This window comes from Mesoplodon densirostris, chromosome 2 (assembly GCF_025265405.1).
Source record: "Mesoplodon densirostris isolate mMesDen1 chromosome 2, mMesDen1 primary haplotype, whole genome shotgun sequence".
NCBI classification, from domain to species: Eukaryota; Metazoa; Chordata; class Mammalia; order Artiodactyla; family Ziphiidae; genus Mesoplodon; species Mesoplodon densirostris.
In genome coordinates, this window is record NC_082662.1 from 135,830,950 (window position 1) to 135,857,242 (window position 26,293).

General features: G+C 41.6%; 1 protein-coding gene and 1 non-coding gene across 3 annotated transcripts in view; one reads left to right on the plus strand and one right to left on the minus strand.

The window, feature by feature from the left end:
* Positions 1-26,293, minus strand: part of KCNH1 (potassium voltage-gated channel subfamily H member 1) — a 420,384-nt gene that overhangs the window by 129,044 nt on the left and 265,047 nt on the right. The gene's annotated exons all lie outside the window — the stretch shown is intronic.
* LOC132484694 (U6 spliceosomal RNA) lies at positions 21,127-21,231 on the plus strand. Its single transcript, XR_009531256.1, has one exon. It is a non-coding gene; the product is annotated as a U6 spliceosomal RNA (small nuclear RNA).

The window sequence follows — 26,293 nt, forward strand, 5'->3', positions numbered from 1 at the left end:
TTTCCTTATTTATGAAAGGGAGAGGGTAATCTCCACCTCTCAGGGTTTCTGTGAAGATTCAATGAATTAACATGACAAATGTCAACCACAACGCCGGCATGGGATAGATCCGAAATAAATCTTAGTTTTCTTTCTTGAAGCACCAAATGTTAACATCCCTCCATCAATCACCCCTGGACTCTAGTCTCCTCAGTCCTTGGCTTTGAGTGGGTACCTCTTCCTGAAATATATAGCTTGTGCTTTTCCTTAAACAGAAGACTTTACAGAGTGCAGGAACTCTGGTGGAGTCATTTCAAGGGCATATTCCTTTGCATTCCTTTGCAGGTGCTCAGTAAATGCAATTGACTAACAATTGAAGAGACTGTTCCAAAGAGGTGAGTTTGCCCAGGTTCAATTACACAAGGTAAGAAGAGTTCTAGATCCAAATGCAATGTGGGTGGGCTTTTCCCACACGGTATCACCAATTCTCCAACACCTGCTGGGTGTCTTACAGTTCGGCTCAATTCTGAGAGCATCAGATTCCAACAAGCTGAGGGCTCAGTCCCAAGACAGCCCTCCACTTCAGATGCTAACTGCAAGTCTAGGTTGTCACCTGTGCTTCTGATTGTCTGGCTATAGATCAGAGCTTCCCATAACCCCCTCTTTGGGTTTGATTAATTTGCTAGAGTGGCTCAGAGAACTTAGGAAACCCTTTTACTCACTAGATTACTGGTTTATCACAAAAGATATTAAGGGACAAGAATCAACAGCCAGATGAAGAGACACATAGGGTGAGGCTCCAAACAAAGGGACTTCTGCCCCTCTGGAGTTTGGGGTCTAGCATGGTGACATGTGGAAACATTCTGGTTCACCAACCTGAAGCTCTCAAAACCCATCCTTTTGAGTTTTTATGGAGGCTTCATTACATAGGCATGATTGATTAAATCATTGGTGACTGCACTCAATCTTCAGAACTTCTCCCCTCCCAGGAGGTCAAGGGTGGGACTAAAAGTTCTAAGCCTCTAATCACATGGTTGGCTCCACTGGCAAGCAGGCCCCATCCTTTGATGGGATCCATAAGTCACCCATTAACACAACAAGAGACACCTTTACTGGTTTCATCACAGGAAATTCCAAGGGTTTTAGCTGTGCCAGAAATAGGGACAAAGACTAAATTTATTTATATTTCTTATTATAAATCATAATATCCCACAAGACCATCTCAGTTTGGTCTTGGACATGGGCATTTTGTAGAAATGCAAATTCTCAGGCCCACTCCAGACCTACTGGATCAGAATCTCTGGGAATGATGCCCAGGCATTTGTATTTTTTCAAACTCTTCAGGTGATGTTGATGTACCTTGAAGTTTGAGAAGCACTGCTTTAAATCATACTCATCCTCAGAATTTCCCTATAAGTGTTAAGTCCTACCCGAAGGGAGGAGGATGGTCAGAGGCAAAAAAAAAAAAAAGATAGTGGGCCAAACTGAGGAAGCACAAAGGAGCTATGAAGAAAGCTAACCTTACTCTACCGGACAGAACAATGGAAATAAAGCCAGGAGAGAATCAAAGAGCAATCCTACAGGTCAGTAATACCTTGATGCATGGGACACTGATGGAAAGACTACACCCAGCTCTGAATTTCCTGCTAGAACTATGCCCTCACTCCTCCTCAAGTTGGACAGCTATTGCCCTGGGCACAGAAAGTGCCCCCCCAAATCAGAGAATATAAAACACTCCTACATTCCCTATTTTATAACAAGAAAAGCCTGCAAGCTCTCATTTAATATCTTGCTAAGAATAGCACAAATTCCTATACCATGTTAAAACTCTGCCGTGCTGGTGACTGTCACTTAACAAGCAAAATTCTTACAGGGGAGACAGAAGGTTATTTTCAGCTATTTCTCATCTGTCGAATAAAACAACTGCTCCCACCCCACGGTAACCCATTAACAATGCAGCCTGTGCCCCCTCATTTCAACCAGTGTTTTAATAGCAACACAGATAAAGGCCCAGCAATTTCCACAGAGAATTACTTCTGCACATGAATCAAGAAGGTCAGATGCAGGTTGGAAAGGTCTCCAAATAATTTGCTACTTTCACGTATTTTGTGCCTGCTGAGTTCTTGATCGCAAACAGACGACCACTTAGGCACAGTCATACCTGGCTAACGGTAGGCTGGCTTGCAGATTTGCAAACCCAGGTTTTGCTTTACTTCACAATGAGAGCCCTATTTCTCCAACATGAGTCATCAAAAAGAATCTAATTAACAAAGCCATCTAAAATGACATCGTTTTTAAAGCCATTTAAGCAAGCATGTTAACTACCATTGGAAAATGACCCCAGTTAAAGTTATGTCTACTAAAGTTATAAGCTCACACAAAGCTCAAACATTTTTTTTTAAATGCTGGTGTCATTTCAATGGCTTTTATTGTTTTTTATATCTTATCGGTGTATAATTGCTTTACAATATTGTGTTAGTTTCTGTTGTACAACAAAGTGAATCAGCTATATGTATACATATATCAAACTTATCTTTTACATCTCAAAATGAAAAAAAAAACTTTTCAGAAGGTACTACTATCACCACGGTGAACTAAACTGCACCAGCACAATGACCACAGACAGGGCCTTTTAAAGAAATACCTCCTTCCATAATAATAAAAGAAATTAAAATCACTTTTTCATTGTTGACTACTCTGATCTCAATACCTCCAGCATCTGCTGGTTTTCCTCCCTGAACCACCATCCGTCTCCTAGGTTTTCAAAAGCAGAACTGGAGGTATTTAGTTGCTAAGTGACACGGTAGGTCCTGGTACCTCTCTCCACATTGCCTCCAAAGTAATAATTACCCAGAATGATAGATCCCTCAGCTTTCTACTGCCAAGAAGCAGAGAGTCGTAAACGATCATACTGGACAGAGCTGTCCTTTCCTGAGTCAGTGGTCCTAATCCCGACTCTGTTGTCTAATACTAGCTGTAAAGCAAGTGACTCCACCCCTTTGGACAGAGGAGGCCCAGATACTTGTTGAATGAATGAATAAGTGAATAATAGTAACAGTGATAATGACAGCTGGTACTTATATGGTTTTTATGATGTAAGAGTTATTGTTCTAATCACTTTGCATAGATGACTTATCTTAATGATAGATACTATTATTATCTTCATTTTACTCATAAGGAACCTGAGTCAAGAATGTTTCAGTGACTTGTCCAAAGTCGCAAAGCTGGTAAGAGACAGATGGAGGATCCACACCCAGGCAGGCTGGTTCGGGAACTGACTCCACCACTGTACCAGATGCCTCTCTAAACACATGTCTGCTGTGCCAGATACTGTTCCAATGCTTCATTGATATTGAATATTTAAATCTCTTAACAGTCCTATGAGATAGGACTGCATCAGCCTTAATTACAGATGGGCCACAGAGAGGTTAAGTAACTTAGTCAAGGTCACACAGCTAGCAAGTATGAAGCTGAATTCAAACCCATGCAGTCTAAATACAAAGTCCATGCCCTGAACCTTTACACCAGAGTTCTTCAGCCCCAGCCCTATTGATATGTTGGGCCAGCTAAGTCTTTGCTGTGTGAAGCTGTCTTTTGTGTTACAGGATATTTAGCAGAATCTCTGGCCTCTACTCACTGATGCCAGTAGCATCTCCCAGTTGTGGCAATGAAAAATGTCTCCATATGTCCCTTGGTGGGCAAATTCACCTCTAGTTGAAAACCATTGCTCTACACTCTGCTGCCTTTCCTTGAATAAATAAATCTGCCAAATGAGGGAGTCAAATAAGAAACAGGATGCATGGGATCTAAAGTCCCTCTGATCTCCAAAAAATGACCATGATTATGAATTCTGATTATGGAATTAGAAAGGAAACTTGAAGTGGATGATAACACACTAGGCCTACTCCTGATGATAAAAACTTGGCCTTTCTCATCTTCTTGGAGACATAAAGACAATTTTCAGTCTAATGATGATGTCCATAATTGACTCTGAGGACTTCTTATAAGCCCAGATATCTGTGTTCCACAAAGATTTTGATCAGGTACGAAATAATTCTCTTGCCAATACACACACCTTGAGTCTCTGTTACATCCTTCCCACTAAGTCTGACACGTCATAGCAGTAGAGCTTTAGAGTCACATGACTGAGGGTTAAATGCCAGCTCTGCTACTTACTTGATGTGTAATTTTGGGCAAAGCACTTGATCTCTCTGATATCTGTCTTCCTCATCTGTAAAAAGGGGATAACACCATCTGTCTTACAGTAGGGTTTTGGTAAGGATTAAATGTGATGATGTACGTGAAGTGCTCCACGCAGTACATGCCCAGTACAAGTCAGTTATTGCTATGTTATTATCATTCAAGATCCAACTCAAAATGTAAGTCTTCCAGAAGCATCCCAGATCTATCACATCTGACTTCCCCACTGTGCTCCCCAGTGTAACTAATATGTGAAATCAACAATACTCAGATGGGTCCTACCCACCCGGAACCACCATGAGCATGATTCTCAACCAGGGGCCATATTAGAATCACCAAAAAAAGCCCTTTAAAAATTATAGTTTCCTAAAATTTAGTTATACTCAGGGGTAAAGTGGGGTAAGAAGAGGTGAGCAAGTAGAGGTTTTAAAACATCTCATGATTCTTATAGGCACCATTATCTCATCCCCATCTGTGAACCTCTAAATTTGTCTGTGAGTAACCACTAGATGCCTTGTTTTGAGAAAGTCTGGTTATGTTCAACTGTTTTAAAAATGTTTAAGGAAAAGAGTGTGATGTCTTTCTGAAACAGATTATAAAACACAGGCTTAGCCAAGAAGTACTTAGTGCTAATTGGGTACTGATGATTAAAAGAATAAAACAGGGGGAGTAGTTAATTGAAGAAATTAGTACTAAGTTGATAAATGAACTTTTTTCTTAGTTGAGGAGAAATAATCATAGGCTAGCTTGAGATTTTACAGAGACTAGGAAAATATCACAGTCTTTATTTTTTTCTCTTTTCTCACTTTAAAGAGGAAAGTTTAAGAAATAATGTATAGAGAAAAAGGTACTTTTAGGCCTTGAAATTAGCAAGTTCATTATGTTTCATGAAGAGAGATGGCTAAGGAGACTCATCAAGTGTTAGGGGGAGAAAACAGAGCCTTCACCAGGACTTGGAACAGCCAAGCTTTAGTGTCTGCTGTGACACTTAGGACAGGCCAAGGGTCCTGGGCTTTCTGCCCTGAATCACTGGGGCTGCAAGACAGTCAAGTTTACCCTGAGGGTAGGGAGGAAAATAAAAAGTAAGCTTAGCAGTGGTGGATGTGTTGAGTTTAGGGAGAAAAAAAAACAACATTCAGGGCTTCCCTGGTGGTGCAGTGGTTGAGAGTCCGCCTGCCGATGCAGGGGACAGGTGTTCGTGCCCTGGTCCAGGAGGATCCCACATGCCGCGGAGCGGCTGGGCCCGTGAGCCATGGCTGCTGAGCCTGCGTGTCCAGAGCCTGTACTCCGCAACGGGAGAGGCCACAGCAGTGAGAGGCCCGCTTAAAAAAACAAACAAACAAAAAAGTTCAACTTGTATTTAGCTTATTTAATAATGTATTTCCATACCTTGATAAATTTGTCCCCAAAACAGCTATCAGAAATTATTGAATTCTACTGTTCTGTTGATAGTGATGTTAATAGAAAAGCCCCAAGTGGTGAATTCCTCTAGACTTCTGATTCAGTTTCACCACGGCATCACCACTGAACAGTTGACTTGGCAGAAGCTCTCAGAGGATGTAAGAACAGTGCTTAGAAAAACACAATCAGCCTTGAGAAAGTAGAAGAAATAACCCTCAGAGAATGCTGCTGGAGGGGCAAGGCCACGGTTAGAAGGAAGCACGCGGGAAGATGTTCCAGATGACAATTAACATCTGCAAAGGAGCTGAAAGCAGGGACAGAGCAACATGGGCTAGAGAACAGGCGAGGTTATTTAGCTGCAACATAAATATAATACATGAAACCAGAGTCTGCATCTAGCTGACCCCATTTGGGGAACTGAGCAAAGAAAGGCCTTCTGCATGAGAAGATGCCAGAACTCCATCTTGAATTATTCTGATAAATGAGGGAGTGGGGATACATGGAAAATTCCAGGCGAAGGGAATAGTATGTCCAATGCATACTATTCCTTGATTTGAGAGAACAAATCTTGTCTGAGTAACTGCAAGTCTCTCAGTATGGCTGGTGCCTAGAATTCAAGGGTAGTGGTGGGGCAATCCTAAGGGAAGAGCTTGGGGTATGACAAGACCCACATCACGAAGGGTGTCCTCAAGCTTTTATCCCGAAGGCAATGGAACTCCTTATCTATACTTGCTATCTCCCACCCTGAGCTCAGCACAGACATGACCAACTGAAACAGGATCCCAGGATGCAGATGCTTCTCTGCTCATGGGTTTCAAGGGAGGGATCAGAGCAGCCCACCCATCGACTGGCGTAAGGCCAAGGAAGACACTAACCGTTTCCATGTTTATGAGTGATCCACTGGTAATTTGGTTTGCCAAGACAGGGTATCAATATCTGTTACAGAATTAACTTGCCATTTGCTAATTCTGATATAAAATGTTGGCTAGTAAAAGTTTTCAAATTGTCATAGCTTCTGTAACTTTTGAAATATTTTCCAACTTAATTCAGCACAAGGCAAGGAGTTTCAGAAACATACTGAGTAAGGTCTACGTGTGCAGGTTAATTGGAAGATCAGCAGTAGACCCTCCTCCCCTCCCTTAGACATCTCTCCCCCGCAGGCATACACAGAGAGCAGAGGTCCTGGCTCTGTGACGGCCCTCCACTTCTCTCCTAAAACTTAGATTCCAACTCTACTCGGAGGGGCTCTTCTGAGCCAACTGACCCTCTGGATGCCCCCCGTGAATCTGAAAGGAGGGATGCAAAGAACCCAAGAAGTGACAGGGCTGCCCTAGGAGGGTCACTATGACATTGCCATCAATATGAGGAAAAGGGAAGTTCAAAGGGGCCCAGGGTTTAGAAAGAGCAGATAAATAGTCTGTATTCTGCCCTGAGAGACATGATCAAAACCTTGTGCTGCTCCCCAGTGTGGCTCATTGGGTCACTCTAAGGGACAAGTATGAGCAGACTCTGAGGGGGGAGGAGTGTTCTATCACTGACACATTTAGAACTGCCAGCTCACGGTGATCATAGAAATATTCCAACTTTCAATTAGTATTTTAATATTTTTATTTTTTATTTTTTTAAAGTATTCATTTATTTTGGCTGCGCCAGGTCTTAGTTGCAGCATGCGGGATCTTTGTTGCAGTAGATTGTGGCATACGGACTTCTTGGTTGCAGCATACATGTGGGATCTAGTTCCCCGACCAGGGATCGAACCCCGGTCCCCAGTGCCCCACTGGACCACCAGGGAAGTCGCTGTATTTTAGTATTTTTAAATTCTCACAGACAAACCACTAGTGTGGACCACTCCCACCCCCATCTCCCACTTGGGACAGCCCTGCTCCTCCCTGGTCTCTGGTTACAACATCTGGGCTGGGCTGTCAGAATGATCAAACTGAACCCCATTTGGCATTTGGTTATTCTGCTGTTTAGAAATCTCAGATCTTGTGCCCATTCTGGAACTAAAAGCAGTACAACTACTTAACTGAAAATGAATGGGTTTTCAGACAATCACTTCAGTCCAGTGGACAAACTTGATCTCTTCATTCATTTATTCCACAAACATTTGCCAAGCATCTCTTTTCTGGTAGGCCTGGTGCTAGCGCTCAGATACAATGTCTGATAAAACCTGGTCCCATATGAACAAACAAATGAGCTGCGGTGTGGTCAGGGTGAGATCTAGACTGGGGGTGGTGGAAGCGGGCAGCGTGTGCAGCATGCCCAGAAAAGAGTTTTGAAAGATAAATGGGAGTTAAGGGGTATGGCAGTGGAGTGGGGAAGGAAGACTCCCAAGGCAACTAGTTCAGCCCTGGGGCACCAGGTGTGGATGGAGAGTGGTGAGAGAAGAGGCTGGATCAGTGGGCAGGGGCCAGGCCTAAGACTTATGCACAGCCAAGACACTTGGATGTGCATTTAATCAAGATTTGCTTACCAAACCACTAGTGTGTGCTATGAACCCATGGACATTTTCAGAGCTTCATTAAATATAATGAGGGTACAGGGGCTGCCCTTTGCAGAAGAATGTACACACACTCAGTTATTTCCACCATTTAACTCTTACTGCTTGGTTAAATCCACTGCAGATAATTAGCCAATAGTTCAAAGAACATGGATTGAATGAGTGACTTCCTCACCCACCAGCTCTCCTTCAACTTTTCTTATCAGTCCCATCACACAGGCTAAACATTTTGGTATCATTTCTGCATACTCCTTTCCTCACCCTTCTCAGTTCTGTTACCTGACATCTCTATTTCTTCTATGTGTCTGGTGTCCACTTTCTCCATTCCATTCCTGCTGCTTCTTCTAGAACCACTCCTTTTCAAAAGGTCCACATTTCAACTGCTTCCCAAGCCCTGGTCCTCTCTTCAGTTCCTCCCAAACCACCTCAAATCCTGCCTCTACACTGCAGTAGCCATCTTTTCAAAGCATTCTTTTGGTCATATCAATACCAGCTCCAAACTCAGGGGTTCCCCATCCAGTCCATCCTCCTAAGCATCGTGTCCAAGCATGTGGCGCAACTGTAATGGGGAAGAACAAATCTGATTCCATATTAGATCTGTTTCTTTTACTTTAACCTCTTATTGTATTGCTTTTGCTTTGAGTTAAGAATGTTGCCTAGGGACTTCCCTAGTGGCGCAGTTGTTAAGAATCCACCTGCCGATGCAGAGGATACGGGTTCGAGCCCTGGTCCGGGAAAATCCCATGTGCCGCTGAGCAGCTAAGCCCGTGTGCCACAACTCCTGAGCCTGAGCTCTAGAGACTACAAGCCACAACTACTGAGCCCATGTGCCACAACTACTGAAGCCCACACACCTAGAGCCCGTGTTCTGCAACAAAGAGAAGCCACCACAGTGAGAAGCCCACATACCGCAACAAAGACCCAATGCAACCAAAAATAAATAAAAAAAAAATTCAAACACAAACCATTTGATTTAATTGAAAAAAGCAATGTTGCCTATAGCCTAAAATATACAGGATAGCCTATTCTCAGGGCTCTGACTTCTGAGTCCATTCATGTAGAGATAAAAAGTTGCAGAACAGAGAATAACATTTGTCTTGTTGGAGGTTTATGGGAACATCGTGACCTGATCTATCCAGACAGCTGCAAGAACAAAGGATTCCTACACCAATAAGTTCACAACAACTAACCACACCCCTCCCTCGAACTTGCCTTTAAAAATACTTTGCTGAAACCCTTCAGTGAGTTCGGAGTTTTTTGGGCACGAGCCACCCATCTCCTTGCATGGCCCTGCAATAAACCTTTCTCTGCTCCAAACTCTGACCTTTTGGTTGGTTTGGCCTCACAAAACTTGCATTCAGTAACACGACCTGCCTTTGCACACTTGTCTTCCACCACTCACAGTCACACAGCTATGCTTCAGACAACCCTTCCCTTCCTCGTGTGCACCCTGCATTGAGGACTGAGTCCACTGACATACAACCTGTGCAGTCACATGGACTCTGCCCTTAGAAGGTCCCCCACTTGGTTAAATGCTCTGCTGTCACTGATTTGAAATTCTTAATGATTATTGAACAAGGAGCCTCGCATTTCCATTTTGCACTGAGCCAGCCCCACAGATCATGCTGCTGATGCTGCCTGCTTTATTCTTTATTTTTGGGGGGGGGCATGCTGCATTTGGGATCTTAGTTCCCCAAACAGGGATTGAACCCGTGCCCCTGCATTGGAAGCACATAGTCTTAACCACTGGATCACCAGGGAAGTCTGATGCTGCCTGCTTTACATCCTTATCTTTAGTCATGTTGTTCTCTCCATGGAAAGACCTTTCCTACCTGCTAGAACCTGACCCCCCTTTCAAGGCCCAGCTCAAATGCCATGAGGTCTTTGCCAGCCTCCCGGAGCCTGAAGCAGGCTCTCCACTGGGTTCCCAAAACAGTTTTCTTTTACTTCTGTTTTAGCACTTGTCACACACAACTCACAATTTGCAAACATGCCTCATCCTCCTTATCAAAATGACAGGCAAACTTCTCTGAGTTGGGGGTGGGAGGTACATTCTTTCACTTCTGTTGCTTCTCAGTACCTGGCACAGAGTAAACTCTCAATACATTATTGATGAACTGAATTTCACTCTCCATAATAACCCAGTGATTTCTTGGCCCCTAGTGCCTCTTCTCCCAATGGGCTGCTCCCGGCCCAGCCCAGTTCTGCAGACTGTGCTCACGGTAACATCTGGCCACCTCAGAAACTATGGTAATGTAAGAACAGGCACCAGGCAGCCAATTACTTGCAGAGAGTGAAATGATTTTGTAACTAGTAAAGCACATGAAGTGCTGTTTGAGAGAAAAGGAGAAAAAAAATCAACCCAAATTTGAAAGTTACTAGGCTAGCAAAATTTTCCACAGAAGAAAACTGACTCCCAGTTGTATGTAAAATTGCTCCTAAAGTAAGTGTTGCACTGGGATGCCCAGGAGGCTTCATGAGGTTGAAGACTTCCACCCCAAACACAGCCAGTGGAACGCAGACGTGTTTTGCTCTGAGGACCATACTGCATCAAGGAAAGCTGAAACTACAACATGCACCCTCCTCGTATGTCACTTACAGCACATCTTAATCCAGTCATGTCTTTTTCTTGCTAAAAACACTCTCAATACTCTCCTTACTAGAGAATAGAGTCCAAACACCTTAGTATAGCCAACAATTTATTGAGAGCTTTCTTGGTGCCAAACACCACATCAAGTATTTTATAGAGATTGTTTCATAAATTCTTACAGACTTAGATAATAGATGCTGAGACAGGCTGGGACCTGAGACCTGGAACCCTTTGCTGCCATGCTTGCACCTGGACAAACATCTCCTGGAGCAATAAAATACAAAGAAACTATAAGGGACTAAAAATAACTGCGTGTATGTGCAGTTGGGGCAAATTATGGACAAAAAGATACAAAGAGACCAAAAACCCAACTACCCCTTCTTTTTTTTTTTTTTTAATGGAGCTCTTTTTTTTTTTTTTTTAATTTGTGAAAATGATAGATTCCCACCTTCAGTAATGTCTTACACCTGGATTATGGGTCCTTTATTTTTACATCTTTATTGGAGTATAATTGCTTTACAATGGTGTGTTAGTTTCTGCTTTATACCAAAGTGAATCAGCTATACATATACATATGCTCCCATATCTCTTCCCTCTTGCGTCTCCCTCCCTCCCACCCTCCCTATCCCACCCCTCTAGGTGGTCACAAAGCACCGAGCTGATCTCCCTGTGCTATGCGGCTGCTTCCCACTAGCTATCTATTTTACGTTTGGTAGTGTATATATGTCCATGCCAGCGAGACAGTGGCAATTGCCACTTCTGAAGAGCCCCCTGCACTCAACACTACCAAAGCAGTGGGCAAAACACCTCAGCCACGCATTTGGCCCAACTCCTGGACCCATCCCTACTCTCACCCCGTATAAGGAACTGGCTCACCCCACCGCTTGGGGTGCGAGTGAGCAAGGGAACCTGTTACTTGTTCTTGCTCCTCCCTGGTGTAGCAGGGGCCCCAATAAAGCCTTGCCTGAATTTCTTGTCTAGCCTCTATTGATTAAGGAGGCCAAGAACCCTGGTTACTAACAGTGCTATGATTATCTCTATTTGAAATATTTGAAAACTAAGATAAAGAGAGTTTAAGTAATTTGCCCCACATCACACAGGAACCAAGTGGTGGAACAAGATTCGAAGCAGTTCATCTTCGAAGCGCCTGAGCACTTCATCACTGCGCAGGCCCCTGCCCACCAGCTAGCCCCCTGTCTCACACCTCTGCTCGTCTCCTTCCCCACACTGGCACCCATCTAAGCATGTACAGTCCTCTGAGCTGCCTAGCTCTCTCACTCGGGCTTCCAAGCCTTTGTTCCCAGCATGTACATTATTCTGGTGAATGTGACCCTGTTATACTTCGGCTTCAAATTTGGGTCTCAGGCCTCCTTTCCACTCTTAAAAGATTGTGGAAAACAAAGAGCTTTTATTTATGTGGATTACATCTATCACTATTCACCATGTTAGAAATTAAATCTGAGGAAATTAAAAATATTTGCTTATCCACTTGAAAAAAATAATAAACTCATATGTTAACATAGATAATATATGTGATGAAAATAGCAATATTGTCCAAGACATTAAAAAATTAGTAAGAAGACTGTTATTGCTTTACATTTTTCCAAATCTTTTTAATGTCTGGCTTCAGAGATGACAGACTTTTTATACCTGCTTCTGCACTCAATCTTAAGTGATATGTTGTTTTGGTTGAAGTATATAAAGAAAATCCAGTTTCACACAGATATGTAGATGGAAGAGGGAAGACTATTTTAATAGCCTTTTCGGATAACTGAGAACATTGTTCTTTGACACTATCCTAAAATTCAACAAGTGGTAGTTTCTTACAGTTTAATGTGGAGTCTGAAACCACATCAATAAAATTAACATACTCTGTTACATTAATCCATTGGTCTTTCTTACTCTTTGAAAGGACCTTTTTCTCATGCATGATTCTGAACATCATGCAATGGTCATTTGGAAAATATGGGTTCACTGAGTTATAAAGCTCTTCCAAAAATCACATTTCTTTGTGCCAAACCAAGACATTTCACTAAAAAAGACCAAAAAATCCTATTTGTTAATCACATCAATTCCATCAAACCATTCTTTGGAAACCGTCAAATTCATGGTGGCAGATACCAGTTTTTCACACTTCTAATTTTTGCTTGAAAGCTTTAATTGTATCATTGACAACGAATACTGTCAGTTGTTTTCCTTGAAGTGACAGGCTCACCTCATCGATTTTCAAGAAAATGTCTGCCAAATACCCAAGTCTGAATAACCCTAGTTTGTCGGTTGTTCTCTCAAGTAAAAATGGTACTGAAAACAGCAGCTATTTCAGTTAGAAATTCAATTGCACAAAATCTTTTCCTTGAAACAGCCATAGAATTTCAGTATGCAGAAGTGCTTTATGTATAATTCTCATTTTGTTACACAGGATATTAAAATATGTACTCAAGGGTCAAAATTTAATAAATGTAATCATTTTTGCTTCATCAAGGGCATTCTTGAGTGAAACCAAATTTTTTGTTTAATGAGTGCACATCAGTGAAAAACACAGTGACTACAAATACAATTTGGCACTCCCTTTATTCATGCTAAGGGGCTAGTGTTCCACACACCATTGCTTTTGTACCATCAGTGCACACATCAACACAGACAAACAATGTCTTAGTATTATTATGTACATAGTTTTGACCTCACAAACTCCCTGAAAAGCTCTTGGGGATCCCCATGGATACCCAGATCACACTTTAAGAACTATTACCCAACACAGCTTTCTAGAGCCATCGCAAATGTAACTTCCCTGAGAAATTTTACCACCTCTCCTTCTCTGTGCCACCACTGTGATTTGTATAAAGTTCTGGCATAGTACTTATATTTTATTACATATAGTTAATTATATCTTCTTTCTCTCCTACAATTGTCAGTTCCTTTAGGGCAGAAACCATGTCTTATTTATCTTTGAATACTCAGCCCTTAACAGTATCAGGCACATAGTAGGTGCCTGATAAATATCTGTTGAATAAATGAATGAATGAATGAATGAATAACTTGTATGGCAGATTGTTATTTTCTAAAGATGGTTACAATAATATGTCCCATCACACATGCTCTTCTATAATCCTGCACTTACCCATCAATAGGTCTGCTCCCTTCTCTTTTAACCTGGCAGGTCTTTGTGACTGCCTGTAAAAGCAGGTCTTTGTACAACCTATAAAGCTAGTAGAAGAGATGCTATGTGACTTCTGAGGCTAGGTCTTAAAAGCGCCATGCATTTCTGTCCTGACCGCTTGGGACACTAACACTTGGAACCCAGCCATCATACTGTGAGGAAGTTCAAGCAGCTTGTGCAGAGGTCTACCTGGAAAGCAACCTGGGTCACTGGCTCAAAGCCCCAGCTGAGTTCCCAGCCTACATCCAGGGACCGATTTGCTGCCCATGTGAGTGAGCCATCTTGAAAATGGATCATCCAGTCCCTATTTGAGCTGAGCCTACTGACAATCTAACAGAAATGAGACACCCTGGTGAACCACTGCCCAGCTGCTGATATATGAGCTAAATAAAAAATGATTTATTGTTTTAAATCACTAAGCTTTGAGTCATTTGTTACGCAGCAACAGATAACCAACACCCTATATTTGTCAGCTCACAGACGACAGAAACTATGATTGACTTACTCTAGTATTGCCTACTATATCTAGCACAGGGCCTTGCATATTGTGGGTGTTCAAAATATATTTGTTGACCTGAAGCTAGCACCTTTTTTTGATGCCACATATCCAGTTAAATATAATCAGTATAATCATGGATCTTACACATGGGATGGTGAAAACATCTCATTCCTTCAGGACACAGTTATATACTACTGTACTCATTAGGAAATAACGTGAAATGTAAAACACAAGGCATGAAACCCTGGTCTCCCTGTTTTTTCCATGAATTAGGCTACAGAGGGATTTTAAACAACAGTTACTAGAGAAATGTCTTCCTACCCACCTCCTTGTCAGCTCACATGAGAAGTGTCGATTAAGAAGTCAGATGAGAGAGGCCACAAAAGACAAGGAAGATAGAGAAAATGTTGGCATTGAGTTACTTTTCTAACTTATTATTCTCATGATTTCAGTTTTTAAGCAACCATGCTTAACTTATAGCTTAACATTACTAGCTAAATTGAGAAAGAAAAAACTGTATTACTCATTTTTATTTCTAATTTACAAACAGTAAAAGAAATTACACATGACTTTTTTGTTTGTTTCAAGAAAAGACATACTTTATCTGAATGCATCAGTAGAAGGAAACCAAATAATGGCAATGGAAGTGACTCCAAAGAAATGGAGACCAAAGACTTCATGCTAGTTTTATTTTGAAGGATCATTCCTCATATGCTAAGTTTGGGTTGGGTTTGTAGCCATGTTGGAGGATGGCATGCTAGACCCAAAAGTGTGTTACTGGCAAAAATGTTCTAACTAGTGATTCCTTCAAAACTTCTTGGTCAGCAACTTACTCACAAAAGGCTGAAATAAAAGCTCAAAACTAAAAGAATTCTTTGAAATAAAAAAAGTATTGCATTAGAAAGCCACAGAAGCAAATGTTCAATATTTTACTTATTAATGCTTTGTGCACTTCTACTAAAATAGCACCTCAGGTTGCTAAGACCAAAAACACCTATGCAATTGATGAGACATTAGTGACAATCTGCAGCAGAGGTGTTTGTTTGGAAACATGAATCTTTGGCAAAGAAGGTAGCTCCACTACCACTTTAAAATGACTCCACAGATTAACATACCAGGCTAATGATATGGAAGACCAACTCATAGACCAAATAAAGCAAGTGAAGTATTTTTCATTGCAACCTGACTTGTGCAATGATACTGCTAATATGGTAATCTTTCAGTACAGATGTAATTTGAACACGATGGTGATATGAAGGAAGAATCTTTTTAAAAAAATTTTTTTCATGCTCATTGTCAAAAGACACAACTAGCTTTCAAATGTATAAAGCTAAAAAGAATTATATTGTCAACAGGTATGGTCTGGAGTTTAAGTTTTGTGTACAAGTATGTTCTGATAGCACAGTTGCAATGATAGGAAAACATGCTGGAATGAGTACCCATATTAATAAACTTACACCGGAACGTACATTAATGCACTTCTGCCTTCATTGAGAAAGACTGGCTTCAAAAATAAGTCAGCTAAACTAAACATTGTACTTAGTGACGTAGTAAAGATAGTAAATTACGTAAAGGTAAATGAGTTAAATTCACGGTGACTCTGAATGAATAATCAAGAAGGCGGCTAATCATAAACAACAGTACTGCATGTTGATGTTTGATGGTTATCGAGAGGAAAAGCTCTCTCAACAATGTCTGCAGTGTGGAATAAACTCTTAGTGTTTTACAAGGTAAGAAATCCGCTTGGTCCCAACTTTGTAAAGCTATGAATTAGAGCCAGACTTGTTTATTTGCCTGTCCTTGCTATTTTAATGATTTTAATACTTTCATGTAAGGCAGAAACAATGTTTTTCAATGGCAGATAAGATTGAAGACCCAAAACAAAAGCTAGATGCTTAAAAGAACACTTTCCACATTTACACCACATTCCAGAATTTAACAATTATCAGTGAAAGAGGGGATGATATTGATACAGCACATCTGCCGAAAGTTATTGCCAAATATTTTCTGAATTTTATAGAATATTTTGAATCTATTTTCCTAGATTTATGCATAAAAAATTCTATGGATTCATTTTTCATCAAAAGATAATTTAAAGTTAACTAATATTTTTGGAACTGGCTACTGATGAAGACCCCAAAGTGGATTTTGAAAACACAGCACTACTTGCCTCATTTTAGATAAAAACTGAAAATGAATAAAATAAAATAACAATAAAATAAAGGAGTCAATTCTCCAAGAAGTCATAACAGTTCTTAATGTGTATACACGTAATAACAAAGTGTCAAACTACACGAGGCAAAAATTGATAGAGCTGCAAGGAGAAACAGATGAATCCACTATCATAATTGGGAATGTTAATATCCCTCTATTAGAAATGAACAGATACAGCAGGGATGAAATCAGTAAGGACCTAGTTGAACTCAACACCACCAATCAACTGGATATAATGGACATCTATGGACTACTTTATCCAACAACACAATACACATTCTTCTCAAGCTCACACAGAATGTTCACCAAGACAGACCACATTCTCGGCCATAAAACACACTTTCACAAACTTAAAAGGATAGAAATCATACAGTGTCTGCTCTCAGACCACAATGGAATTACACTAGAAATCAATAAAAGAAAGATAACTGGAAAATGCCAGAAAGAACAATCTAATCATCAACAATCTACCTTAATTCAGCACGCTTTTGTTGTGTGTCTGCTACATGGCATGTTCCCAGGGGTGAGGACCATGGCTATATCCTTGGTGCACTCATTCCCTGACTCTATGATCTCTATCAGTATTTATACAGTAAATAAGTAAGGTTTTAGGAAAATATTAAAACTTAACTGGAGTTCATAATCTACTGGTGAAGGGTGAGGGTAGAGTGCCTGAGACCCTGACAATGCCAGCATATTCCATACGTGCTCTGAGATCTAGATACTGCTACAGGAACACTGAGGAGGCAATCCTTATCAGTGCCTGATTTGTCACTTTTGTTTTATTGAGTTACATCCTTTGTCCGTTTCTCCTTGCATTATATCGTGAGTTCCTGTGTCTAGGTTATCTTCCACATAGTGCAGTGTATGTACGTGGGAACTTAATAAAGGATTCTTGATGAAATAATGACACCTACCATCACTTACTGAGTTCCTCCCATCTTCACAAACATTTTCTCAATTAATCCTACAATAGCCTATGAGGCAGATGTTATCTCCATTTCATAGATAAGAAGGCAGAAGCGGACTTCCCTGGTGGTCCAGTGGTTAAAACTCCGCACTTCCAATGCAGAGGGTGTGGGTTCGATCCCTGGTCAGGGAACTAAGATCCCACATGCCGTGCAGCCAAAAAATACATACATACATACATACATAAAATTTAAAAAAAAAGAAGGCAGAAGCACAAATGGGCTAACATATCCAAAATAAACAGCTAAGGTGATGACTGGCTTGTGAACCCAGATTCAACTGACCCCAAAGCCATGCTCTTAGTCAGCATTATGTTCTGGATCTGCTGTTTGTGGTGTGATCATAAGAAGATGATTTAATACATCCTATCTCCAGTTCCTCTTTGGCAAAATGGCATAACTCATTCTTGCCTATTTCATTGGGATGAGGGCAGTTGTGATGTTCAAATGTAGGCTGTAATGTATAAATAAGGTATTAAAATAATTACTTGTTTACTACATGGCAAATGCTCCTTTACCTTAGAGACTGTCATTCATCTTTGATCTTCCCGGTTCTCCACCTAGAGCCTTGAAATATAGCAGTATTTGTTAATGTTTGTTGCATGACAAAATTACAAGTTAAGGAGAGAATGCATATTCATGAAGGATTTTGCCAGCTGCTGTTTTTAAAAGGTTAGAATTGAATTTTGTGATTGAAAAAAGTAAATTTATATTCTACCCTGGTTTAAGAAACTAGCTCTTTGATGGTGAATATGTTTCCCACTAGACTTTGAGTCACCACGTGCCACCTCAGCAGGTCTGGGGCAGACTTGGCCAAGGTGCTGCCCAGGCTCTGTGCCTACACAGCTTGGTCAAGAGGGCTAGTTAATTGCTCACTGGGCTCTGCACACAAAGGTACATTTTGCAAAGCCGCTTTTTGCACGTTGTCCGTTGGAAATGTAACTCTCAGAGTGTAAGTCATTTTACTTTGTATGTATTCAGAGTGACTGCAGAATTGCTTTAGCAGATAAGTTCATGGTGAGAAGGAAAATACTTCATAGATATTCTCAACTGAAATCCTGAAAGCTGCACTGGAGGTTGTCAGCTTTCTTCTTTTGATAGCTGTGCTCCCTTTAGAAAGAAGGAAAAGGAAAAATAAGCTTAAAGTTCTCCTTCCCATGAGGGGTAAGATGCTGTGCCCCCTACATTGTTTGACCTTTTCGATTGACTCTTTTACAGCTGGCTTTATTGTCTCAAATGAGTTGGGCCGATGTGAGGTTCTATCTTTATTATTTTCACTTCATTCTCTGTGGGCAGCATTACTAACTCCATAGGGAACCACCTTGTGCAGTTGTGGGTGTGAGGACAGGAGAATGCGGGTAGATGGCGTCCCATAAACCCATTGTTGTAAGTAGAAAACATCTCGGAGCACAGCTGATGATGGGTCTGGAGAGTCTCCACAGGTAAGAAATAAAAATAGTACCATATGCTCTCTTCTTAGTTTTCTAGTTCAGTGCTTCTCAAGCTATCTCTGGTAAAGAATTCATTTTTAATTTTTTCAAATATCCAATCTATCTCAGATTAATACTTGTGTCAAAATGTAGTAAGTTAAATTTAGAAAAGTTAAATTTTAAAAAGATGAATAAAATACAAGCCCCAATTTTTAAATTTGATTCAGACATAAATGTATATTTCAGTAAACGTATTCAGAACAAACACCAAGAAAAAGGAAAGAATTACAGACACTGTGCACATTTTTAATTTGACATGTATACAGAGGTGATTAATATAGAAAATTCCTATTACACTTGTACTTCTGTCACTCCATAATCATAATTAAACAAAATTACAAGTGAAATAGCAGTTCTTCATACTAAATGCCTATATGCACACTTTGAATGAATAGCATGCATATATGAGCTTGCTTCTTGCTTGCTAATTGATCTAATCTAGGTGGGATTGACAACAGTGCTATTCTCAGGGGACAGATGATAGAGCCAGAAGTGAGTCTATCAAGGACACAAGCCATGGTTCAGGCACTCAACGAAAGTGCGCTGAATTAGAGCAGGTTGTTGGCGACTAGACTGTCCTTTCTGAACTGTGGTTCTGGGAACTACTCATCCATGTCAGTGATCCCCAGGGCTCTGCTCCCAGGTAGGGGCCAGATCTTTATGACAGCAGCAGCTAATCCTCTGAACCATCCTCAGCTAAACCCCATTGTTCAAGAGCGGAGGCTTTCAGAAATGATTTACAATGTCTTTCTGAGTAACAATGAGTCTTTATTACTGAAGAGTGGAATAAAACTGCTCCCAGGAGGAAGGAATAGGTTCTCCTCCTACGGGGTCTGGAGATGGGAAAAGAAGGCCATCATGAAAGTGTGTATGGGTTATGTAACTAGGTATTTCCTGAAGGGCATTCAAGGTCATTGAGGATCCAGCCCTGCATTTCCCCTTAGGGCAGTGGGACTGAAACTCGGCTCTCTGGATGCTCTGATCAATAAGAACCCCAGGGCCTCCCTGGTGGCGCAAGTGGTTGAGAGTCCGCCTGCCGATGCAGGGGATACGGGTTCGTGCCCCGGTCTGGGAGGATCCCATATGCCGCGGAGCGGCTGGGCCCGTGAGCCATGGCCGCTGAGCCTGCGCGTCCGGAGCCTGCGCGTCCGGAGCCTGTGCTCCGCAACGGGGGAGGCCACAACAGTGAGAGGCCCGCATACCGCAAAAAAAAAATAAGAACCCCAGTCTAAGGAGGTGTGAGCTCAAGGTGGAGGGAAGCCTCTCTTCTACGGTTCTGATAACGTACCTCTGGCCCTATACTGTAGTGCCCCACTCAGCAAAACAAAAAGCCTACAGTTCACTAGACCCACAGACCTCAGAGAGCATTCAGTGGATACCTTTGTTACCCAACTACTCATGTCCTTGATTAAATTTCATTGATATGTACTGTACCTTCCTTGAGTTGAGCTCTGGTAGGAACAATCTTTTCCTTATATAGTGCTATTTTAGTGCCCTTTACAGGTTAGTACCCTGTGTGGCTGCCCAGCTGGCTGCCTTATCATGTGGCTATTAGTTTTACCCCCCAAAGTCTATTCTCAATAGAGCAGCCAGGCTGACCTCTTTTTTTGTTGTTTTGTTTTGTTTTTTTGTTTTGCGGTACACGGGCCTCTCACTGTTGTGGCCTCTCCCGTTGCAGAGCACAGGCTCCGGACACGCAGGCTCAGTGGCCATGGCTCACGGGCCCAGCCGCTCCGCGGCATGTGGGATGACCCCGGACTGGGACACGAACCCGTGTCCCCTGCATCGGCAGGCGGACTCTCAACCACTGCGCCACCAGGGAAGCCCCAGGCTGACCTCTTAAAATCGAAGTCAGCCTTTACAACTCTTCATTTTATCAGAATGAAAGCCAAAGTCCTTATGGTGACCTTCTATCTGACCCCCTCTCATCTCCCCAGCCTCATTCTCCCACCCTGGCATCCTTGCTATTTCCTGAAGTCACTCTTCTGCCTCATGGTCTTTGCACCGGCTGTTACCCGCACAGAAGGCTCTTTACCAAAATAACCATATTGTTAACTTCATACCCCTTTTAAGTCTTTGCTCAATCGTGCATTTTCAAAAAGGCTTCTCATGCTCGCTTCGGCATGAAGATTAGTTTCTGCTGTCATATACTAAAATTGGAACGATACAGAGAAGATTAACATGGCCCCTGTGCAAGGATGACACTCAAATTCATGAAGCGTTCCATAGTTTTACCTAGAGGCTGTCATACAGAATGAAACAAGTCAGAAAGAGAAAAACAAACATCGTACAATGTTGCTTATTGTGGAATTTAGAAAAATGATACAGATGAACTTACTTGCAGAGCTGAAGTAGAGACACAGTCATAGAGAATGAACTTGTGGATACCACGGGGGGATGGGGGGTGGGATGAACTGGGAGATTGGGATTGACGTATATACCCTACTATGTATAAAACTGATAACTAATGAGGGCCTACTGTATAGCACAGGGAACTCTGTTCGGTGCTTTGTGGTGACTTAAATGGAAGGAAATCTAAAAAGGAGGGGATACGTGTATGCGTGTGACTGATTCACTTTGCTGTACAGCGGAAATTAACAACATTGTAAAGCAACTGTACTCCAATACAAATTTTTAAAAAAATCATCAATAAATCCAAAGTCATATTAAAAAAACAAAAACAAAAAGGTTTCTCAAAGAGGCTGTAACATTACAATCCACTCCCAACCCTCCCTTTGGCACTTCCAAATTTCTTTACCAAACTCTATAATACCCACCCCCCAGCCCTGACAGGATTTACTGCCTTCTAACCAACACACAAAATTACTCAGTTTATCAAACACTCATGTAGCCCTTATTATTATTATAGCCCTTTAGAAAGAACTAATTTAAAACTTTGATCATATGTACTGATTATATTCTGACTCCTTTCTCTAGCATATCAGTTCCATAAGGGCAGGAATTTTTAAAAATTTACTACTGTATTTCTGGTGCTTAGAACAGTACCTAGCAAATCATGGGTTCTTAATAAATATTTGTTAATAAATGAATGATTCTCTCATTACTTCTTTTCACAGAACCATCCCTGAGTTTCCTTTAAACATCTCAAGCTCTGGTGTTTCTTTCCCCTTGCATGTGCCACTTCCGCTCCCTGGAATGCTTTGCCCCCCTCACCCATGCCAAAAACTCCACCCATCCTTTAATTTCATTTAACTTCATCACTGCCCAAGAGAACTTTCTCTTGACAGTGTACAGACATAGTCAAGAGCTCCTTTCTCAGTGTAGCCAGATCAAACCAAGGACGCTTTCCCGAAGAAACTTAGTTCTGGCAAATAAATTATCTGTGTCTGCCTGGACAAGACATTTTCTCAGAGGGTCAGGGCACAGAACTGATACCTGAGTTTCAAGCACAGGGTGGGTTGGAAAACATCAATGATAAAACACTTGCCTAGAGTATATTTTATCCCCATCCATTGGATAGGAGTAAACCTGATTCTGTATTGAATAGGAGAGGAGAGAGAAGGAAGAGGAGAGACCAGCTGCTTACACCATCCATGTCATCCATGTCCTCAAAAGAGCAAATTAAAAGACACTGAAAAATAAACAAGGTTTATTTTTATTTTTATTTTTATTAAGGTTGAAAAAGGAGTAGACAGGGGCTTCCCTGGTGGCACAGTGGTTGGGAGTCCACCTGCTGATGCAGGGGACGCGGGTTCGTACCCCGGTCTGGGAGGATCCCACATGCCACAGAGCGGCTGGGCCCGTGAGCCATGGCCGCTGAGCCTGTGCGTCCGGAGCCTGTGTTCCGCAACGGGAGAGGCCACAGCAGTGAGAGGCCCACGTACCACAAAAAAAAAAAAAAAAAAAAAAAAAAAAAGTAGACAATGATTTCCCATGGAGAGTTTGGAAAATGGCAAGGTCAATCCAAGATAGTTGAGGTGTTCAGACCACAATCTGTCTCCAGTGACTCTACAGAAATGCAATTCCTTTTTTCTCTTGACCTCTTAGACAGACAATCCTAAAGTATTTAATGAGTGTCATTTTCCTCCTCTGGTACTCTCAGGCAGTTCGAGAGTGTCATTTCAGAACTCCAAAAGACCAATAAAACTGCCCAGCCTTGACCAGAACTGAGATCCTTAGGCAGGGCAACACCATCAAGCTTCAATTAAGGAATGTCCTCAGGTAACCAACCCTGGTTTCAGATTTCCAGAAATAATTATTTGAGTTCTCAGGCATAGTCTCTTCAAAAGTCACTAAAGAGCTTTATAAATACCTACTCATTATGGTCCCTCAATTCTATATAAATTTGACCAAGTATTTGAGAAAGCATGACTTTGCCATTAAGATACCTTGCAAACACAGATCTCTCCAAACACAGGCCAACGATTTGCTTTGTGTCTTATCCAAGGAAAAACTGCTGCCAACTGCTAATTGATTATTTTATTCGGCTTAAGTTCAAGTGTATGAATATATAGGGTCTTGGATAACTCAAGGCTGCATAGGGTTAGAAAACAAGGCCTTTTCATTATCCTCATCCATCATCCACCTGAATTTATTTTCAGAAAATATATCCCCATTTTTGAGTTTCCAGAAATAAATTATTTTCTAGGCATAATTTCTTTGAAAGCTTTTCATGAGCTTTGTAAATTACCAACCTCCCAAGGAGGGTTTAAATCAGATTAAAACAGAACGGAGAGAGGGAGTTGAGTTTGGTCTCAGCCAGGTTACCGGGTACTTTCTATCACACATAATGCAGGAAGCTGCAGAGAACTCTGAGCCGATGCCTGAGTGTGCTGGCTGGGCTGCAGCTCAGGGCCTGACATGCACAAGCAGACAAAGTCTGACAGCTGAGATGCTCATACTTCCTCTATAGTATCTTGGACAAGGGTCACCAAGAGGCGATATTTCCTCTCTTAGAGAGCTTCCGACTCTGCTTCTTCTGTTCCCGACTACCTCAAGTGTTGGAAAAATTTCCCCCCTGGTTCTTCTCCATTGGGCAAAACTGTACCTTCTGGGGATATGCAGTTTGAATCTATTCTTTCTTTTACATGAAATCCCTCAAATATGCAGTGCAGCGCTGTCTAACAGAACTTTCTGCAGAGATGGAAATCTGTGTGTTGTCCAATATGATAACTACTTGCCACATGTGGCTATCGAGCCCTTGAAATGTGCAGGTGTAACTGAAGAACTAATTTTTAAATTTCTATTTAATTTAAATTACTTTAAATAGCCACGTGTGGTTCGCAGCTATCATACTGAACAGTGAGGACTGAGACTTTTTTTTTTTTTGCTGTACGTGGGCCTCTCACCGTTGTGGCCTCTCCTGTTGCAGAGCACAGGCTCTGGACGTGCAGGCCCAGTGGCCACGGCTCACGGGCCCAGCCGCTCCGCAGCATGTGGGATCTTCCCGGACCGGGGCAAGAACCCGTGTCCCATGCATCAGCAGGCAGACTCTCAACCACTGCACCACCAGGGAAGCCCAGGACTGAGACATTTTTCATGAATCTCTTTACCAAAAGTCTTCCCTTTTCCAGGTAAATAGCCCTTGTTTCTTCAACAGTTTCTCAACCAAAATGCCTTCCAGAACCTTCTCCCTGTAGTCAGTCCTCTCTGGATATGTCCTGATTTGCCAAATTCCTACAATGTACTAAAGCAGAGAACTCCTGGTGAGGTCGGCCCCAAAAGACCATGGCCTCTTATCTGATTCTGCTCAGATGTTTGATAATCCTCTCCTTGAAACATACCTAGCCAGCACATTTTTGGCATATACTCAGCCCTCAATAACTAGCCTTCTTGAAAGAAAGTAACTGTTACCTGAGGGGAGAATAAAATCTCTAGGTAAGCACCTCCCTTCAGAGATCACAAGTGATGCTCATAGTGAGAGAAAGTTAAATTCTCTATCCTTGGCTTCTCACTGAGCCCTGGAGGGCACTCAGAAGGGGTTGCAGATATCATTCTATTCACTGAAATGTCATATATTATACAGCACATCGAATATCAGAAAATTACAATTGCAATACTCTTTAGACAAGTCATTAAATGGGTGTTGCATTTCTACAAAAAAAAGATATGTATAAATTGAATTTGAGAAACAAATCATTTCAGAGATTCTTTATCACCTTTGTGGGTTGTTCTGCAAAGAGCCAGCAGATCCCTAAACATCTTAGCTTTGCGTTTCTCTTCTCCTTCCTCTAGATTGTATACATGATCCATACACAGTCCCTGGGAAGCATTAAGAGAGGGCTATTTTCAGGAATTGGGGTAAATACACTTACTTGCAAAGACCTTTCTCAAAGTGAATAATCACCCTTAATAGAGCCGAGAATTACTGAATCTATCGTGTTTATGAATCAGATTTCTAAAGTGGGGCACAACCTCAGCATTACCTTACTGGACAGAAAGAATTCATTACATAGCCACCTAACAGGGCTGACAGGGAGCCCCTCACCCCAACCCTTGGTGGGCTTTCTGAATATGAGCGGTAAAGCTTTCTAAAAACAGATGGGGAGAACAGGGCTAAGACAGAAGAGAGAACTGGGCTGATGATCTTTAACAAAGTGCCTAAAAACTCTTACCCATAGAATGCCTTTCATTTCTTCCAATAAGTAATCCTTTACCAAATTTTATGTATGCAAATCCTTTCTCTGTGGTTCAAGAAAAAAATAACTACTTTTTCACATGTAGGCACAAACAAACTGAGGTCTCTTTGATCTCTCTTAAGCCTCTTAGTAATCCTGAAAAATGTTTAGGCACAGAGTTCAGCCTCTTTTTCTGTAAGGCCAATTATTAATTTTAACACATTTGGTAAAAGCACAAAGGCCATTAAATATACCCTCATGCACCAGAGCTCGTGAGGTATAATTAAATTTTAACATGAACAATAAACTGCATGAATTCAAGGGAAATGTTACTTTCTTAACACTTATCCTTTCAATAAAGGATAAGTCTTTTACCTAAATGATGATTATCTCTGGGTTAAGGTCTTGGAAGGCATCTACTGCAAGGTGCAAGAATGTCTTCCAGTCAGTGCTGGAGAAGCGTATATGAGAACCTGGGAGGAAGACAGAAGAGAAGCCAAATCCCCCTCTTGTTGGAAGACACCAGGGTCCAAAAGTGATGGAACATAAAAACAAAACCACTGAGTGCCTGTGAAAAGCTCGTGTAATAATAGTTGGAAACTTAAGAGAACTAGATCAAAGTGAATAGTTAGGAGGGAAAATGTGGATGGTCTTGATTAGTGCTTTTCACAGCCCCTTTATTTAGGAGTGGGGAAGGGGTGGAAAAGGCAGCTGGAC